The sequence below is a fragment of the Triturus cristatus genome, chromosome 10, assembly GCF_964204655.1.
Source record: "Triturus cristatus chromosome 10, aTriCri1.1, whole genome shotgun sequence".
Lineage (NCBI taxonomy): Eukaryota > Metazoa > Chordata > Amphibia > Caudata > Salamandridae > Triturus > Triturus cristatus.
The window spans coordinates 815341144-815363526 of NC_140593.1; positions in this window are offsets into that span (position 1 = coordinate 815341144).

The following is a 22383-nucleotide window of genomic DNA, read 5'->3' on the forward strand; positions in this document are numbered from 1 at the left end:
AGACTTTGGACCACTCCTGAGCTTTCCCACTATGCTAAAGGTCTCATGGACATCATAAAATTAGATGTGTTTCATAAGATCGGATGGTTGAAGAACCTCCATGAGACCTTGAATGAGATGGGTATGGAGGGGTTATGGAGTGACCCGGTGGCTGCTCTGTTCCCCTCAAAGAGATCCCTTAAAATGGCATACTGGGAAAGAGTTGAATACCAGGCATGCAGTAGAGCAAACCCTTCGGGGATGTCTGGCCGTTATCTGGAGGCAAAAATTATACCTGCTCTAGAACCGTATTTGGACCTGGTTGCCAAACCTGGAGACAGGAAACTTTATTTTCAGTTTAGAGCTGGTTCTTTACCACTCAGGTCTCTGACAGGAAGGTGGTCCAGAGCATGTGAGGAAATATGTCCTGCCTGTGGGTTACAAGTAGAAACAATCGCCCACTTCCAGTTTGTCTGCCCTGCATTTGCTACTCCAAGACGAGTCTGGTTGTCCCCAATGTGCAAGACTTTAGGTACTAGGAGTAGTGTTGTGGCATTAAGAATATTGCGTACAAGCACCTTACCAATCATTTCTATAGCACTAGCCAAATTTGTGGGATGGGCGTGGATTTTATGGAATAAAGCCATTAAGCAAACCCTTGAAGTCCTCTAACAAAAAACTGGGGCTCGGGTTTCTCCTCTTGCATTATGATATGTTTTTTTTTTAATTAACACAGTAATTTCAGTAGACTTTGTTGTCATTTTTAACTATGTACTTCTATTTTCCAGTCTTTTGACTTGTTTAATGCTGTTTTAAACTTTTTAAAGTATTTATTGATGGTTTTTTATTTTTATATTTTTATTTTATAACTTCTTTGGGCACTAGATGTCAAGTTTTGTTTTATGTTTGTGTCTTTTATGATCTTTTTAAATCGAATAAAGACTGATGATGATGTAAATCATCCCAAGCGTACTCAGCACAGCTTAGGGTAAGAAACCACGTAGGAGTTCCCAAGTTCCGTAGCATACATTTCAGTTCTCCATGTCGACGGTACCAATATTCATTAGTCCCACGCTGACATGCCATCAAATTAATCAACTGAGATTCTAAATGATCATCTCTCTGATGCACTTTATCCATAAAATGCTTTGCAGTTACATTTTGCAGATGCATTCCAGTTTTTAAAATGTGATTTACTGCATATGAAAGTCCAGACAAGTCACTTTCAAACAAAATATGAAACATATAAGGGATACATTGTCGAAATCTTGGATCTTCTGCATATAATCTTGTTGTCCGATATTCAGATACAGGAATCTGCACAGGACGTTCATCATATCGTCCACCTTTTCCTGTTGGAAACAACTGCGGGAAACAACGAGCTTCCAAGCTCTCTTCCCATACACTCATGGGACTTCCTGTTGCTTTTTTCATTTGAAACAACTCAATTGTATTCCCCATCACCTCTTTGGAATGAAGTGGATGTACACTGTAATGTTCATAGATCTCTTCACATCTGGACATGTCCACTTTTTCAATTTGTCCACTTATTGTTTCACTTTCTTCTGCTAAATCTATTTCTTCTTCTCCAACAAACACATTTCTATAGTACTCATTATTTTTTATCAGATACAATGAGGCCTTTTGCACTTTTCTAACATCCACTAACTCTTGCCAGATTTTCTTATTCTTAGTAGGAACACCATTAACTAGAATGACTAGTGGCTCATTTTCTGCATGATCTACACCAATAGTTTCAACATTTTCCTTAAATCTAATGGTAAATACACAACTCTTCCTTTTAATCCTCTTTGCAGCTCTGATGGAGGTAATTTACTTGTTTTGGGCTCCATACGAATAATAGCCTGAAATGGGTGAACACATTGTATCAGAAAAGACTCATACGTATTTAAATCAATCAGCTCTGGAGGAATAGCAACCAACTCTAGATTATTATGAACAGCTCTAGCAGGCATTTTATTCTCATCTAATTTATTATAACAATATTTGCAAATACGCTGCTCACATCCCAAATCAAAACAATCCTCTACCAACAAATAAGTTGAAAATTCCATCCACTTATCATTATCTTCTATTTCACTTTTTAAATACAGATTGACACCCCTAGTCTGATTTTCATAGTGACTTCGCCGACAACAAATACAAGAAATATTTGGTCTTTCACCTGAAATTACCTTAAACTTTGTGATTTCATCCTCAAATTTTTCTGTAATTACAGGTTCTACATTGTCTTCAACATTTTGTTCTACTAATGTATCAGTTTCTTCACTCTCTTTCTGAGGCCCAAAGTAACAAAACTCAATATCCTCACAGCCCTGCTTCACATCTAAAACTGACCCACGTAAAAGAGCACTGTTCAACTCACTTAACTTTAGTGCTGGACTTTTTGCATAATACAACCTTCTCACTAACTTCCGCATTTGAGTATGATGAACTGCCAGCATTCTGAAATGGTGAAAAACACTTTCACAAACTTTCCTAGAAAGACAAGCCAGAGAATGACCTTGCAAACCAGTATGTTTTCTCACTCTGCAAGGTTCTAGTCCTTGCAACAGCTTAATCTTTTGTTTTACACTTTTTTTAGTATAGACTCGTAAAAAACGACATAATTTTTCAATAGATTCCTGTCGTACACTACAAACACTACTGCAATCCCAAGTGTACACAGGGTTTTTAGCACGTCTCCTTAAAACTTCATCAGCTATCACTTTTTCTGCATTTCTTTCAATCATTTTCTCTTTCTCCATTGGACAACCATCACTAACCTCATAACCTCTACCACTGGTGTCAACTGCATACAATAATTTTTCACTTAGTTAATAACTCTCTTCATTAAAAAAAGGCTCTGAACTAGAACTGTGTTTCCATTCTCCCCAAAAAAATCACATTTTTGTTTTTTATTAATAACTCTTTTCCTCCTAGTTTTGGCCTTCATTACAAATATTGGTTTATCTAGTGATCGAATTCTGTTTAACAGTAAAATAAACAGTTTCCTTTTTACTTCAAAAGCCTTTTCCACAATGCTTTCAATATGCTTCTTCTTTTTATAAAATAAAGCTCTCTTTTTATATTTCTTCACATCTTTCAGTAAATTATGCACTACTCTCTTGTAAAATATTTTTTTGCGTAATTCCTTATACTGATTTTGTCTTCTTTTACCATACTTTATCTCCTTTGACTGAACATTTGCTTTTCTACTTTTCCTCTTATTTTGATATTTTTTCTTACTTAAAATTTTTTCTGAAGTTGCAGCATTCTCTACATTCTGTTTGCTCCTAACAACATTTTTAATAAATTACTTCGTGATCTTACCAGAATTTTTTTTCCTTTTAGCCACATTATCTTGTTCATTCAATACTTGTGGTTGATGTTTCTTCAAATAATCCTCCTGTCTCTGTTCTTTTCTTTTCGTGCATAATTTCTCAATTTTAACGTTAAAAAACAGTATCTACAAAAAAGAATCACAAATAAATGTATATTAATAACTTTCAAATTTACAGTATTCCATTACTGTACAAACACATTTTATATAAAAACAGACTAAGAAACTATAGCCCTGAACCACAAGTGTGACGATGATTAAAACACTACATACATAGTGCATGCTACTTTGAAGCAGTTCATGCCCTAAAGCCTACCTCACTAAAAGACTACATGCTAAGTGACTGAATGATTACACTACTAAAAGGAGACACACTGGGTGAGTACCAGGGTGCTTGCTAGAAGTATATGAATACTAACTGGGGTATTGAAGGTGCAAAAGACAACTGTGTAGCTGATTAGAGAACTGAATGCATACTGCATACCCATTTAAAGCAGTTCATGTGCTAAGGCCCGGCTGACTGCATGAGTACTTCGGTACCGACTGAATGATTAGACTACAGCAAGGAGACTGCCTGGATGAATTTATAAGTGGTTGGGTTTTCGCACAGGGAATGGATTAGTACTTGGTACTGAATGGGTCACTAGAAGAGTGCAAAGGGAGTGACTGGATGTTTGCTGGACTATATGGATACTGACTAGGGAATTGAAAGTGTAAAAGACAAGTCTGTAGGTGGTTAGAAAACTACATGCATAGTGCATAGGGGTTTGAAGCAGTCCATGTGCTAAGGCCTTGCTCAGTGCATGAATACTTAGACAGTGACTGAAACATTACAGTACTGTAAACAGAGTGTCTTAGTGAATTTATAAATGTTTGCGTTTTGGCACAGTGAATATATTACTACATTGTGCAGAATGGGTCACTAGAAGACTGCAAAGGGACTGACAGGGTGTTTCCTAGATGCGTATGGATACTGACTAGGGAATTGAAGGAGTGAAAACAACTGTATAGGTGGTTAGAGAACTACATGCATACTGCATAGACATTTGAAGCAGTCTATTTGGTAATGGTTGGTTCACAACATAAGTACTTAGAAACTGACTAAATCATCAGACTACTTCTAGAACAGTGCCTGGGTAAAAATTTTAAATTTTCAGCTCTGGTGCAGTGAAGACAATACTACATGGTACTGCACTTTAGTGTCAAATCATGACTCATTTTATCAACACATAAGCAAAGACTGGCTTCTAATGTTACTAAAAGTTGACAACATGACAGGTTTTATAACAGTTATCTGTCAGCAAATACACGATCTAACCAAACGCTTCTCTCACAGTGGTTCCCAAATGTACACAGACTCACAGTGTGATTCTAGACAAGCACCACTATCCCTAGGAGTTTACCAAAACTCATTCACTACACTAGAAGTGGTAAGGGAACTGCACAAAATCTACATATTTCACGACTACACTTTACTGTCAATAACTGACTCATTTAATGAAAGCATAAGCCATAACTGTCTTCTAATGCTACTAAAACTTCACAACATGACATGTTTTAAAACAGTTATCTGTCAGCAAATACACAATGTTACCAAACGCTTCTCTCACAGTGGTTCCCAAATGCACACAGACTCACAGTGTGATTCTAGACAAGCACCACTATCCCTAAGAGTTTACCAAAACTCATTCACTACAGTTGAAGAGATAAGGGAACTGCACACAATCTACATATTTCACGACTGCACTTTAGTGTCAATGCCTGACTCATATAATCAACGCATAAGCAAAGACTGGCTTCTAATGCTACTAAAACTTGAGAACATGACATGTTTTAAAACAGTTATCTGTCAGCAAATACACGATGTTACTGAACGCTTCTCTCACAGTGGTTCCCAAATGTACACAGACTCACAGTGTGATTCTAGACAAGCACCATTATCCCTAGGAGTTTACCAAAACTCATTCACTACACAGGAAGTGGTAAGGGAACTGCACACAATCTACATATTTCACGACTACACTTTACTGTCAATACCTAACTCATTTAATGAAAGCATAACCCATAACTGTTTTCTAATGCTACTAAAACTTGAGAACATGACATGTTTTAAAACAGTTATCTGTCAGCAAATACACGATGTTACCAAACGCTTCTCTCACAGTGGTTCCCAAATGTACACAGACTCACAGTGTGATTCTAGACAAGCACCACTATCCCTAAGAGTTTACCAAATCTCATTCACTACAGTGGAAGAGGTAAGAGAACTGCACACAATCTACATATTTCACGACTGCACTTTAGTGTCAATGCCTGACTCATTTAATCAACACATAAGCAAAGACTGGCTTCTAATGCTACTAAAACTTGACAACATGACAGGTTTTAAAACAGTAATCTGTCAGCAAATACACAATGTTACCAAACGCTTCTCTCACAGTGGTTCCCAAATGCACACAGACTCACAGTGTGATTCTAGACACGCACCACTATCTCTAGGACTTTACCAAAACTCATTCACTACAGTGGAAGTGGTAAACGAACTACACACAATCTACATATTTCACGACTGCACTTTAATGTCAATGCCTGACTAATTTAATCAACGCATAAGCAAACACTGACTTCTAATGCTACTAAAACTTGACAACATGACATGTTTTCAAACAGTTATCTATCAGCAAATACATGATGTTACCAAACCCTTCACTCACAGTGGTTCCCAAATGTACACAGACTCACAGTGTGATTCTAGACAAGCACCACTATCCCTAGGAGGTTACCAAAAGTCATTCACTACAGTGCAAGTGGTAAGGGAACTGCACACAATCTACATATTTCACGACTGCACTTTAGTGTCAATGCCTGACTCATTTATTCAACGCATGACTGGCTTCTAATACTACTAAAACTTGACAACATGACAGGATTTAAAATAGTTATCTGTCAGCAAATAAACAATGTTACCATATGCTTCTCTCACATTGGTTCCCAAATGCACACAGATTCACAGTGTGATTCTAGACAACAACCACTATCCCTACGAGTTTACCAAACCTTATTTACTACTATAGAAGTGGTAAGAGAACTGCACACAATGTGCATATTTCAAAAGTGCACTTTTCTATCATTGCCTGACTCATTTAATCAACGCATAAGCAAACACTGGCTTCTCATGCTACTAAAACTTGACAACATGACAGGTTTTAAAAGAGTTATCTCTCAGCAAATACAACATATTACTAAATGCTTCTCTCACAGTGGTTCCCAAATGCACACAGGCTCTCTGAGTGATTCTAGACAAACAACACTATCCCTTGCACTATACAAAAACACATTTCTTCATCTACAAGGAGTACTACATTTTACTGCAGAAACATAACTCATTTCACAAATTCATAAACAATGACTGGTTTCTAATTCTACCAAAATATAAAAACTGCATAGTTATCTGTCTACAAACACATGAAAAAAACAAATCCTTATCACAAAACGGTTTCTACATGCACACACACTGTCAATACCATTGTAGAGAAAAAAAAGTACTGCCTACACTTTAGCAGAATAAATACATTAGTCTGATTAAAATAAAAATAGTCTACAGACATCCCCTCACAATTAAATAACTCACCTTTCAAGTTGTTTTGCAGATTAAGAAGTATATCAGTCACACACACCAGATTTTCTTATACAGAATCTCTGCACTGTGCACCTGTCAACAGAACCAAAGAATGGCAAAGTTTCCCTCTCAATTTCCACACATATACATGTAAACATCAAATCTCATTCCTTCCCACATAAATTCAAAAGCAAACACACATTTCTATTGGTTAAACATTTCAACCCTTTCCAAATGACATCAACTTCAACCCTTCCCCCAATCTGCCTTCTGCCCGTTACCATAGAAACAGGTCATGTAGCACTGTACTGAGCACACAGGTCACAAGTTCAGCACACACAATGTTGCTAATCAAAACAGCAAGTGTGCTTGACTTCTCAACATATCAGCTTATCATATATAATGTTCCTTATTATCAGTTTTTGTTAACCAATAAGAATCATGGGTTTAAAAAACAGAAATATGCACCCTACCTTTCAGTGTAGAAGGTTGTCAAACAACCAATGATTTCTTGTCTTTTTTCAAAATTGGATCTTAGCCACCATTTTAGAAACATCTTACTTTCCAAACTGCCATTTCATTTACAGAGACCGTCTGAGTGCATCCAGACCTCCTTACAAGATGCTTACAGTGTGGATTGTGGGACACAGCTACATTTTCTGGCGCCAAAGGTATGCAGAAAACAAAGGCATTTACAAAGACCTAGGTTTGCCAAATGTAAACATTAAATGGATTGGACAGAGAGGGTTAAAGTGGCACCAATTGATGCCATTGGTGAAATCCTTCATGCAAATCCAACACCCTGACCTCATAATAGTGCACTGTGGTGGCAATGACCTAGGCACTTTGACTGGGGTAGGTCTGGAAATGCTTATGAAGGACACCTTTGCAGAACTGATTTCACTTTTCCCTAAAACTGCCTTTGTGTACTCTAACATATGCCAAAGGCAGAAATGGAACTGGTCCGATCATTTTTGTCCACAGATTGAGGAAGCTAGGAAACATGTGAATAAATCTGTTTCTGCTTTTCTCCGAGACTACAGAATGGGGTCCATTTACGATAACAATCGGCGCTTACATATGCAAGAGATGTATAGGAGAGATGGAGTACACTTTACTGATGAAGGAAACAGAGTCTTCCTCAACAACTTTAGACTCTGTATAGGTACTTACTTATAAGTACCAAAAACTCTCAATGAACACAACGGCTCTTTTTAGAGCCACTCAAGAACAAAACACCTAAGCTTAATATTTATCTCCCAACAATTTCATTTTTTTTCCCTTGGATCCGCGAACCCACCGCGGAGGATCCGTGCATCCAACGCGATAGGATGCGCGCACCGTGCGCGTATTTCGCCGTGTTTTTTTGTTTTTAAAAAGGGGCGCCCCAGGGGGTCCTTCTGGGACCCCCTATGCACCTCTAGAGGGTCAGAGTATTTCCACTCTGCCCCCTTTATATGTTTTACACACTTATTCCCCTTGCTTCTTCAGCCTCGCTTCTACCGAGGCAGAAAATGGCCGCCAACAGTTCCTGGTTTCGAATGTAGAGAGACACTCGACAGCCAATTAGCATTCAGCACGCGATCGGGAGGGTGCGCGCTTGGTTCGAGGAGGGTGCGCTTACGGTGCGTGTACGGTCCGCGGATCCTCCGCGGCCATAGATATCACTAACTTTTTTACCCTAATTTTCTCAGGAAATACTGAACAGACTCACACCATATATGCAAAAGGCACGAGTCCGGACTGAGGACTACCTGTTTGCCAAATTTGGTGTAATTCCGTTCAGCGGTTCGGGCTGTAGCTGCGACAACAGATCCTATGGGAAACTGCATGGGGAAAACGTGTATTGGGACCCCCCTTTTTTCTCGGCCCCCGCTTGACGGATCACTGCAAAACTTTCAGGGTAGGAGCGGAGCGGAGCTGGCCAAAAGTTTGGAAAATTTCGCGAGGATTCGTCAACCGGCGCCAACGTTATTCCAAATAGAATGTTGCAGATTTCCTATGGAAAATAGGTCCTAACTATAACTATCTATTTCGACCGCCAGTAGATAATATATAAATATATATATATATTTTTGAAAAAGGTGTCCTGTATGACTTAAAGAAAATGAGATATAATAAGACACCGTGGAATAAGAAAAACCTTACTATGGAACAAATTTTAGCCATAGATAATCTCAAATCAGACCATAACATCGTCATACGGCAATCAGACAAGGGGGGGAATGTTGTCGTTCTTGATAAACATAAATATCTATCAGAAGGACTAAGACAACTGAGTGACCGAACTTGTTACGAGGTAACAGATATGGCGGAGGTATGTAAATCCAAAATCATGTATAGAGAGAAACTGGTGGGGTGGATGGATAAAGGTCTACTGGAACAGGAAGAATTTAATTACCTATACTGTGCACATCCCAGGCTGCCTATTCTGTATTTACTTCCAAAAGTACACAAAAGCATGCAAAACCCGCCAGGTCGACCCATAGTATCATCCATAGGGTCTCTATATGAGAATACATCTAGATTTATAGACTACTTCTTGAGGCCCTATGTAGTGGCACTGCCCTCTTATCTAAGAGACACAACCCATTTTCTTACTATAATCGACGGTATACATTGGGAGACGGATTTCATCTTGGTTTCCCTAGACGTCAGTAGTCTGTATACCAGCATCCAGCACGATCTGGGACTTAACTCTGTTCTTCATTTCCTCAAGAGTAGATCCATCTCACTCTTACATCATTCCCAAATGATACATGAGATGATTGAGATTTGCCTCAAAAATAATTTCTTCATCTTCAATGACATCATATACCGTCAGTCACAGGGCACTGCCATGGGAACCTGCTTCGCCCCCAGCTACGCGAACTTGTTCATGGGCTGGTGGGAGGAGCAGGTGGCTAGTAACATGCTGGAATTCAACAATGTTGCCCTGTGGCTGAGGTATATCGATGATATTTTCTTCATTTGGTGTGGAGATGAAGAATCAGTTAGAATGTTCATTGAGAAATTGAACATGAACACGTATAACCTACAGTTTTCTGAAAATATCAGCAAAAAACTCTATCGATTTTTTGGATGTTCGTGTGGAAGTTATAAACAATCAACTAACCACTAAGTTATTCCGCAAAGAAACTGCGGGTAACAGCATTCTAAATGCTAATAGCGGACATCCACGTAATTTGGTGCGGAGCATCCCTTATGGGGAGTTGCTCCGTGCCAAAAGAAACTGTAGTACAACTGAAGCATACGAGAAAGAGGAGGCAATCATGTGTGGGAGGTTTAAAGAGAGAGGATATAGTGCCAGAATTATAAATGAAGCCAAATTAAGAATTGGGACTAAATCCCGGAGTGATCTCATTTTCCCCAAACCCAAAGAGGAGAAACAAGACAATATTAGATTCATCACTACCTTCTCAGAACAAGCTCAGGAGATACGCAGTATATTCAAGAAACACTGGCATGTACTCCTTACTGATGAACATCTTAAGGATGCTCTTGGGAGCAACCCCCAGATAACATTCAGAAAAGGACGTTCCCTGAAAGACGAACTCAGTCAGAATTACATCACAGAGATGGGGGCCCTCATGTGTACAGACATTGGGGGATTTAGATGCTGTCACAAATGTAAAGCTTGTAGACACAGCAAAGATTGTGACAAGCTGGAAGTACCGAATTCCAAAAGAGAATTCACTATAAGGAAAAAACTCACGTGCAACACCACATACTGCGTTTATGTCCTTATTTGTCCCTGTGAGAAATGGTACGTTGGTAGCACCAAACACACAGCTAAGAAAAGGGTGTTGGAACATCTCCGTGCCATCAAGAACAACAATAGAACATACCCCATTGCGAGGCACTTTTTTGATCAACACCTCCAGGATGAGACTAAGGCCAGGATGGTTGTGATTGATTCAGTAGATTTGGGACTAAGAGGGGGCAATAGGGAACTTTCCCTGAGGAAACTAGAATCCCGGTACATAGTGGATTTCGAAAGTGTAGCCCCTAAGGGTTTAAATATGAGTGAGGAACTTGCAGTACATCTGCATTGATGATGACAGAAGGGTTTGTAAGCAGTGTTGTTTAGCAGGTTTTAAAATTTTGTATTGTATTTTATTCCAGATGGAGTCACACCGGGTGTCATACGAATTTTACATATGAAGGAGGAAGCATTTGATTAGATATGCATTGCCATCAATGTCAACAAATGAATTTCCCATTTGGATATGGTTCTGTTGCTGATTTTTATTGTAAAAAAATGTTTACATGTTTGGCTGTCTAGGATGTAATGTTCTCTATCTGTGGAAACAATTGTACTCTGCCCACTTGGGCGGTACTCCCACTAATCCTATTTTCACTCTGAGTATACATAATACCTATACGTGCATACACGTGCTATCACAGACTACCTGTGGGTACTTTAATCAGGACAGAATTCCAAGATTGATGTGTAATTCATACGTGACTATGAATATATGTTTTCATCCTATACTGATGTTGCTAATTTTGGTATATATAATGTTTAAGTATCATGGGAACCGGTAATTTTATTAGACATCGAATACATGCATATATGACAGCATATGTTACTGTTGGTTATTGCAAGCGGGACAGAACCTGTACATAGTTGTGTTTTCCAGGTGTGTTCATGTACCTAAGCCCACTTGGGCTAGATGGTTGGTGAGGTTTGTGATTAATATATTTCACGAATCTTGTGCACCTTACACGAGACTACGAACATAGATTCTCTCGTGCGTTGCCGATTTGACAAACTGTGTTATTTCTTATTTTGGAAACTTTATTATACCCTGAGCACGCACAACCTGGTCACCATATGGTGTAGTGCAACCGATGTACCGATTTGGAGTTTAGCGTTATCTATGAACTTCGGCCCACTTGGGCTACAATGTCAATGATTTGTTTGTTACACTATAGGTTTACCGATTTGGGGTTTAAATGTGTTATAAGACATCCTGCGCATTACTATAACCAAATGACGAGTTGCTTTATACCTCATATTCATGTATAATGTACAGGCTGAATTGATTTTCATATTGTCTATCGGTATTTTACTGTTACAATATGGCCGCCAACTTTACATACATTTTCCTTACTTCGGTGTGTTAAGTCCATCTTCTAATTTATGTAATTTAAACATGGAGTAGTGTATTACGAGTTTGAGCGTGAACAAGCCGTAATGGCGAAACGCGTCGTTCTGCACTTGTGATTAAATCTTCTTTGCATTCGACTTTGGAGTCCGAGTATTTTCTCAGTACAAGGAGATTTTGGGGAGTGAATATATATATATATATATATATATATATATATACACACACACACATATGTGTTTGTGTTTGTTTTGTATACGAATAAATGTATATATAAGATCAAATATTAGTGGAATTTATTTAATTTACGTTAAGTTACATTTATATATTAAAATATTTATTATTTACTACTTTAAACTATTTATATTAAAAAAATAAAAAATTTGGACGATATTAGTGTCAATGATAGTTTTATTCTGATATTTTGGTGCTTAGCATTATAAGTATAGGAGCACGATAATGTGGTAGATTATATTTTTGACACTATATTTTTGTCAACGAAAAGTTTTTACCACAAAATTGTGTCAGTGATCCTCACCATACAACTTCCACCTTCAAGATACTTAAAAAAAACAATCCACAACACACTTCATAACTTCACTTCCCCTTGTCTATTACAAAAGCAAGCCTATCTTTCACACACAAACTCCATAGCCAACCCCTCACAGACCCCAAAAAATCTCTTCTAAGACTTTTGGAGTAAGATAATAATAAACAAGCACAACACTTTCTCTGTCTCCAACTGTTCACACTACCAACAATAGCACACCACCCACAATGTCAAAGGGCAAGAGTCATCCTCCTGCAGCACACACTGACATCACCTCCAAAATAGATTCTTTACACTGCTTACTGATAAAAGCTCTCTCAAATTCTAAGAACGAGTTCCACATAATTGACCTATTAATAGACACAGAACCTGACTTACTTTTGATAACTGGATCATGGCTGGGGGAAGCTATGGCACTAGTTTGTAATGATACTGTTCCAACAGGATATCAAACTGTAACACAAAATAACATACACAAAAAAGTGGTCGCTTAGCCGTCAAATTTAAAGTAACAACATATCTCACCAAAGTTGAGGATTTTTCCTTACAAGGTTGTGAGGCCATCCTTGTCAGATGCATCCATACTCAACCCTTTCATTTTACTTTCTCCTTCACCACAGATAACCACATAGCAATGTTCCATTCCCAAACACATTGCTAGATATATTCTCTAACCTTCTTATAACATAGTCAAACTTATGCTACGTGGTGACCTCAACATATGGTTTAACAAACCTAATATGCCCCACCCCAGAACCATCCTCACTGGTCTTAGCACACACAATCTACAACAGCATGTTCCTAATCCCACACACATATCTTCTTCACCAACCCAGACCTAGTCACATTCCTAAAGATTACTCAGTCACGTGTTCAGACCACTACCTCTTTGCCTTCCAACACAAGACACTAAGGGCCTGATTATGAGTTTCGGAGGTACGTGAGCGGGCAGTAGTCCTCTGCCATGCACCTACACCGCCGAGACTCGCCACTACCCGCTCAATTACAGGTTATTTGTGGTCTAGCAGGTGGCATGGCATTCTCAGGGGGATGCCTCTTTCAAAGGCTGCAGAACCTTTGAAAATGGCACCGCAATGGAAACACCTGATAAAGCTCCTACACGGCATGAACTGAAAAGTCCATGTTGTGCAGGAACTGTTGTGTATGCACACAGGGGGGCACGTTATGACTCTTTGTGTGCATGCACAAGTGGAGGAGGGACAGGGGGCCCTCCCTCTAGGGCACCCTTTGTGTCCTCTCCGCCAGGGTTGACATGGAGGAGAAACCTCCATGTCACCGCAAGCAGAGAGGAAACTCGTAATATGCTTGGTGGGACCGCTGCGGTCCCGCCAAGCTTATTGCGGCCTCTGACCGCCGAGCTACCTTCAGGGAACGGCGGTTCCCTGGAAGTGGTCCCAGGGAGGTCTGACGGCCCAACTCATAGTGGGACAGTCCAACCGCCGGTGGCAGGACTGCCACACCACCACGAGTCTGGCAGGCACTCGTAATCAGGCCCTTTGATTTAACAAACTATAATGTTGTCCATGTGTAATAACAACCCTGCCCACCCAGAGGGTTCCATATGACTTTCCTCTTAGTTCACTATTGCAGCTTTCCTCTTAGTTCACTATTGCAAAAACAACAATTGATGAACAGAATGATGAACAATGTCATACATTCACCCCAGTACAGAGATCTGGGCCTAAATCCATTGTTTTTTGCTCACCATGCCATTCCAGTTTGAACCGAGCCATATACAAATCAGTCTTGACCCTGGGCCCAATGGCAAAAGTCCAGCCCGAACTGCCAGGCCAGGTCCTCCCTGGACTGGAAACAAGCATCCTAGGACCGGTTTCGGGGTTTCACCCCTCATCAGCCAGGATACCTTGACTCCAGTGGCATGGAGAATGGAGAAGAAAAAATAATGCCTCGGGACTAATGATATATCTTTGTTTTGGTGACGAGATAGATGAATTATCTCCTCCCTTGAATTATATATTTCTCAGAGTAAACTTTGTTATCATTATTTTTTATGATCATCTACGGCAATTCCAACCAAACAAAAAATATATTTTAAACATTTGGGTTACGTGTGTCTAAGTATATTTATTTTATACTTCAGCACCAATATATAAAGATCAATCTTTTAGATATATATACACAAACATTTACAATATTTACAATACTAACTCTCTAAGACAAAGAAAAAAATTAACATATACATATCGAGCAAGCCCTATCATTCAATTAGGATGCCTATAAAATTAATGTGCTAGAGCATTCCTTTCTATTGAAGATCACTCCTAAAGAGACACTTTGAAATCTTATAATTATAATCTCCACATTCATTAAAGTACTCTTAAAAGACTACTCAAAACAACAAACAATCCAGTGAGTGTCTTCAAAATCGTTGTCGACGCGTTTCAGCCAAGAATATCTTTAGGCCTCATCAGGACTAGGGCACATGTATATATAATCTCATCGAATTCAACCTATAGGAACAAATTAAATATTCCTGTTTATCGATTCGTACGTAAATTCTCATTCTCACATATGTCATTATTTACACTGTATACACATAGGAACATAGAAACAGGTCATATGACCAAGAAACTACATTCAATTCGGAATCCAGTGGCATGGAGAGCACGGGACCCACGTCTGGGCATACTCGTCCCACTCGGGGTGACAAATGCAACAACAGCAATTGATGGACAGAATGCAGAACAATGTCATATATTCACCACAGTACAGAGATCTGTGCCTAAATCCATCGTTTTTTTGCCCACCATGCCATTCTAATTTGAACCCAGCCATATGCTAATCAGTCTTGACCCTGTGCCCAATGGGAACAGTCGAGTCCGAACTGTCAGGCCAGGCCAGGTCCTCTCTGGACTGGAAACAAGCATCCTAGGACCTGCGCTACGAATCCCACCTTCAAGTCCCTAGCTCCACCTGAAGGGTAGTTGTTTCCGAATAGGATTACTCCTGCCACTTAGAACCAGACCTTCGTCTTCCTGGGTCCCACAGAAGAGCGGCTGTAGACTCATCTCACATGGCGAGACCCACTCTCACAGGCATGCCTGAGATCTTTGCCACTTCTGGTGTGGAGTGGTCAGATCCTCTTCTTCAGGACGTCTGAGCACTCTCGCCATCCAGTCTCCCGTTCGACCCCAAAGGTGGGTGTCACAAATGGCCCAACTGGCTCACCTCTGCTGTCACCAGGTTTGCTTGGAGTTCCGAAGACTCATGGATAGCTGGGTTCTCCAAGTGCCACCGATGTTCTCCAGGTACTGTGCTCCATGCCAGATATTCTTGCACTCAATCACCTTTACCTTCTGGTGTGCGATTTCTTCATGAGATTTCTGCACGGTGGCGTCTTACCACACAATTTCCCCCTTCTTGTTCTTTCACTTTGCGATACAGTCTAGTCCCATCAGGTCTTGCACTTCTCTTACCAGGCCTCTCTGTGTGACGTGCACTTCACACGGGTTTACCTGGTCCTGTCCTACCCCTAGGACAATGCATACTCTTCTTTCGGTGACCAGACCTGTCATCGCAACCTTCTTACTTTCACTCTTTCTCGTACTTTTCTATCTTGACTTCTGGTCAATCTTGTCAGACCTCTCGGTCACCTTCTCCATGACCTTCTGGCAGGTCATCTTCTCTGTGAACTTCTGGCAGGTCGTCTTCTCTGTGACCTTCTGGCAGGTCATCTTCTTTGTGACCCTCTGGCAGGTCATTTTCTTCGTGACCCTCTGGCTGGTCGTCTCCTCAGACCTCTGGCAGGTCGTCTTCTCAGACCTCTGGCAGGTCGTCTTCTCTGCCGACCTCTTGCAGGTCATGCTAGCCGACCTTGTCACTTGCTGACTGAGATTCCGTCTGTTCAGCTTTCATGGCACTAACCGGTTTTGGGGGTGACTATCACTCCAGTTTGTTATTTTTTTTTCGCACTACCCCCTCCTGTTTCCATTAACTCTGGGCCTCAGCAGCTTTCCTCGTAGTATCCACTTCAGGGTTCCCTTGCTGAACTAGGGGATACTTCTCTCTCTCTCTGGACAACAACTGTGTGCCACAGGCAATCTTTTCTGTGTCCTGGTTCTGTTACACTTTATTTGTTTAGTGGGTGTGGTACCGCTAAATGGCACTAGGTGGCATTGCATCTTTCATTTCAATAGCCTTGGCAGCTTCCCAACGCTGCGGACCTCGTGCACTCTCTGTTTCGGGCCGAGAGCCAGGCCCATCTCCATCACGCTGTTCAACGTGGACCGCCAGCCCCTCCACACACTTCTTCCTCGCCAGCCAAATCTGCATCACCGGCTGTGTACCGGGCTCATTCAGGTCTGCCCCCGGAATCCTGACGGTCTCGAGCTCACCAGTCTCATGGGTGGGGCAACTTCTCCGACGGCCGCAGCAGGACTTGCTCTCCTCGGTAAGTTCTACTATATATATTTTTTTTTTTTCAAATTGCTACCGCTGGGTGCAGTACTCTGTTCACCGGTCTGTTGCCGCAAGGGTGCTGCTGATCCTCTGCATGAACGGCAGCTTCAAACTGCCGCTAGGTTTCCTTGCACTGTCCCTTTAATACTTTTCTTTCTTCATGGAAGGCCGTGGTGCCTCCCATGGCCTATAGGTGGCACTGCCACCGTTTCTTCGTCTCGGCCTGGCTGGGCTGCCGAAGGAATTCCGTGCTTCCCCTGTGGCACTTTCTCCCCTCTCGCAGCTGTGCGGGGGCCTGGCACCACGTTGGTGCAGCAGGACATCTTCGCCCGTCAGCAGCACTTCCTCAAGACTCCCCGTGCTGCTGGTAGCGCTCCTGCTGACTTGATGAGTGTCTGCTCTCTTTTCCTCACTTCAGCTGCGCCGGCTACCAGACACAGCCGCTCCCACCGCACTTCTCCTCATACGCCTGGGGATCTCATTGGGTACTGCCCAATCCTACTGCCAGGGCAGGCCCACTATTTCAACTGTTCGAAACGGCCTCGGCAGCATCACACATTCTGCGGGCATCGCCTCACAAGGGCACACGAGCAGCCCCTCCTATTCTTCGTTGGCTGCCTCTCTGATACCGGCTGAATGTCGGTCCACTCCGCCGCAGCTTTCTCACTTCTGCCGGGGGATAACACCGTCCCGCTGCCCCTTACCCGCTCCTCTTCAGTTGCCCGGTGGGTTTCGCCTCACTGCGGGCTTCTGGGGTCGACCTCTTCGCTATCATGAACGTTGAACCACAGCCCCATGTCACGACTGCCACCTCACGGGCTCACCTTCTGCCCACCGGGTCGGCTGGCACCTCACCTGTTGGCCGGTTAGGTCGGGACAGGCATACCCCACGGCCACCTCACCCCTCTGTGATTCTAGGGGCACTCACAGTGCGCCGACATCGGCGTTAGCCAGTGGTACCCACGACACGGGCTATGCTCACCCCCTTTCCCAGCAAGGTGGCAGCACACGCGAGTCCAACCCGCTTGTCGCCAATGTAATGATGTGGGACCCTATGCCTCCATGCACATGGAATGACCACAGAGACACCAGTAGTTGGTTTGAAGAACTGGCCCAGGGCACGTGCGGCCTGCCCCTTTTATTAACAGGGTCACATGTCCTGTGATGCCTGTGCTGGATGGGGGTGGGGTGTAAGCCAGCCCTCGGGGAGTGGCTGGTGACAGAACTACTAGTTTAGGTGTTTTTAAGCCACGTCCTAAATTACATCAGCCACGTTCCTTTGAGAGACCCACCCCACCCTCCCCCCCAGTTTCTTCATCCCACTTAAAGCCCTGCCCTTGGTTCACGTTACACACACACAAAGACCAGGACGTGAACCCACTCTTGTACTGACTAAAACTTGTAGGATCGCACACTCAAAGCATATATCCTGGGATTAATGGGATTTTGCAACGTAATCCGGCATTGTCTATAAATGAATACTGTAATGCTGTCTCTGTCAAAGCAATGACCCAAGTTCTCAAAGCATGCAGATTAACAATTGCTGCAAGTGACGTCTCTTGACTAAGGGATAATGTCTAGATCCTTTCGCTGGTCGCAAGTTAATAAATGCTGTAAGCATTGTGCCTCACGCAGTAAGCAATATCCTCTCATACATTAATGGCTCACAGTTGCGGAAGGGGCTGAAAATATGGGACGCGTGTTGAGCGATCCGGCGACTGTATGGGCCACAAGCAGTAAAGCCCGCCAGCGCGTCAGAAGCGTCCCAATTGGAGGAGATTGAAGCCCGTCTGAAGAGATCAGCGCCCAACCAGTCAGTCAGTGTAAATCAGGCCTGACAAGCCCAGAGAGGCAGTGCCCAGGGGGAGCGGAAAATTAACAAGCCAGTTTCTTTCCCTGCGCCATATGTTCCCGCTCATCTGTGCCGCGTGCGGCAATCATTTCTACCCACAACGCTGGTCCTGCTCGCCAGGCATGCCCCCGCCTCCTGCGTCGCAGCTCTGCCGTTCATAACGGGAAGGCGCGCCGAGCCGGAGGCCCCGGCGCAGCCCGTACGAGTTACGCGTTTGCTGCGAGCAAACGAACGCAGGAAGCGCCCAGGAGAGACGTAGAAACCGCGGAGACAAGTGCGTGGCGGCACCACTCGGAGATTAATGTGAAGGAGCGTGGCGTGCGGCCCCCAGGAGGGAGAACAGCTGCTCCCACATGGGAAGGAACCACCGAGAGAGAAAGACGAATCCAAAAGCTGTTTTTTTTTTTTAAAGAATAAAGAGAACACAAGAAGGGCCTAGTAAAGGAATAGTTGTAAATTGGGTGGGTTGGTAAAGAACAAAAAGGGCATCCCACGCTCTTTCCGGAACATTTCTTTGCCTGTCCATTTAGGCGAACCGTGCGGTCACTTGGGGGTGCAAAGTTAAGTGGGGTGCTACTTTGTAAAGGGAAAAAAAGTAATAAGAAATAGTCGGGAACAACGTGGGGGCGTTAGGCTTGATCTGCCTAGTGCTCCGTTTGGTGGCAATTTGTAAAACACTGATAATAATAATACATCATTTCCCTGGTTCAAAGTGTTTCTCAGGAGATAGACATCTACATGGCCAAATCTAGGGCCACCTAGGCTTGATTCCAGCAGCCTCCTGCCGGTTTCTTCCACCTTTCAGCAAATTCTAGTCTCTCTGTGTCATACTTGATGGTTCTTTTTTCATCTGTTTGCTTCGTTTGTTACTGTTCTGCTAAATTTCTGTTATTCTTTTGAGCCTTTTCTTCTTTTGACGCTTTTGCCATGGGACGCAGTTAGATGATGAAAACTAGGCCCGTTGCCCAAAAATGAGTGCTGGTGCCCACCGCCTTCAACCCAGTGTCATGGTATGGATTTTGGAAGACCCAGGCAAGAAATATTCTGGGGGTCCTTGTTTGAGACAACTTCGAATTTTAGTACTCATCTTTTGCTAATTCCAGCTCTGTTATTGAATTTTATACTAAAGTTTGAGGCACAGAAATACGCATAGGTGAAAATTCCAATTTCCAGTGGATCCTTGGAAGGTGGAGGCCCCTGGCAGTTACACCCTTTTTCCATGCCTTAAAACATCTCTGCTTCAACCACTGGCATAAATGAAGTACAGGAGAATCTGTGTTATAGACGGACCACTGTGGCAAACTCTAACCGTAGCTTTTCTCTTTTGCTTGTCAAGTCTGTCAAAGCTGGCACTTGTGCCTTTCAGACTACTATAGCAATTAACAGTACAATCTTGTGCAATATCATGAAAAAGTTTTCTGTATAGTGACATTTGCTGAATACGTGAGTTGTAGTTAGGCTGCTTTAGGCCAATTTGTCATTATTATTTGTAGGTTTATATAGAGGAACCAATACTACAACAAAGAAAAAATGAAAACCTTGTATTTTTGTCTTAAAATTTCTCTGGAAGAGACAATTGCTGTGGTCTTTTCACTGTATTCTTCTGCAGACTCCCACAAATGGAAAGATATTGGTTAGAGTGATAATGTGGTTTAGAAAAATAAAATATCAACACATAATGTGTTTTCACTGAATTTATCATATAGGCATGCACTCTGTACTATAATGGAGCTATACTGCAACAGCACAAACATCTCTGTCAATAATCAATTAATGCTGAGTGTGCATGTTTAAAGTGGCCGATTTTAAGGACTGAGTGTCAGGTGTGAAGAGATGTTCGTGTTAAGGGAAGCACAGACAGCAATGATCGGGTACTAAAAGGGGAACTTTGTAGGTGAAGAGGATGTCCAACAGCAGGGGATGCAGCCTTTACAACGCAACCGTTACAATACATGCAGTTACATCACATAGTGTTGCAACGAAAAAGGTGTGCAGCAGTGGGTAGAAGGTGTTGGATTTAACTCCAACACCTTCCCTAGTGTTGCACACACTGGAGTTGGAATAGAAAATTAATCTATTCCAACATCCAGTGCTCCCCCGACAGAAAGTCGGGGTAAAGTTTGGCACTGCGACGGCATGCGATGTAATGGCAGGCGTTGTAACGTCACATATCCCCAACAGCAGTGTTGGTACTACATGAGTAGGTTCTGGAACCAACACAGCAGCATTTGGGATAGGAGTGTCATCTTAAAGGCAATGTAGACAGTGCTTAATTTGAGTTGTTGTGTGCAGATGGCCCACCAGCGCTCATTTTTGGGGAGTAGCACTTATTTTTGCTCATAAGACTTTAACCCAGAGCAACAGAGTGAAAAAATCCAGTGGGAAAGAAGGAGTAAGAGAAAAGCGGCAACATTATGACAAAGGGAGAAAGCAGGAGCCTGCAGGAGTGATATAAAGGGACAGGGAGTGTCTGGTGGTGGATTAAAGAGACACAAGGTGGAATCAAAACTATGCAGCCTTGTTATTTGGCATGTCGACATCCATTATGGCTAGTAGTACGATTCTGAGCAAAACTTAGGACCAGCTCTTATTCTTTTACAAATTAAGCACTGAATGTAGAGCCTAGAAGCAACAGTGCTAAAGTTGGAAGTTATGCATAGCTTGCTAAGGGAGCAGCGTTATAGATGGTTTTGAAAGGTTGTTGAAAGGGGATAATACCAAGAAGGGCTAGGGACAGTTAGAATGTAAGAATGGCCAGCAAGTAGTGTTTGTAGATGGAATCTCAGTGTTGCATATGAAGAAACGCAGGGTTGGGGAATGGAAGAGTACGTAAAGGGTCACTCCTAGTGTGCCCTCGATATACTAGAAGTCTGAGTTAACTCCACCAAATAATCTTACAAGGTTTGTTGAAATTTATGGTGTCTTCTACATATGAAAGAGCCAGCTGCGTGGACACCTGTAGGCCAGGGAACCCACTATATCAAGAGCCCTGTCTGCTATTAGAAGCCATTGGAAGCTGTGAGTGTAACTTAAGAACTGTGTTAGAAAGAATAAGTGAAGGCGGACTGCTGCGTTTGGTTGGTTTGCTGATAAGGGAAGTCTAGTAAGGATATAGTAGTTGTAGGTAATACAGATGTAGTGTAGTAGGTGGAGTGCATGGTAGTGGTAATTAGAGTGGCTTCTTGTGTTAAGTTGAGTGCAAGACTGTTTTAGAGAGAGTGGGGTTTAATGTGAGATCTAATTTAACCACTGGGAGTGGCAGATGGAGAAGCAGTGGGTGCACGGTGGGAGTGGTATATGGAAGGGGTAGTGTTAGGTGAATTGGTAAGGTGCCCTCTAGATGGCTTAGTGGTAGGTAGACAAGGGTCTGTTTTAGAAGGAGTGCTCGATGGGTAGATATTTGGTGAAGGGACCTAGTGTTAGATCGATTGTAACTTTTACTATTTGTTGGCGATGTTCCCCCTAATTTTTTTCCTCTGTGTGCGGCAG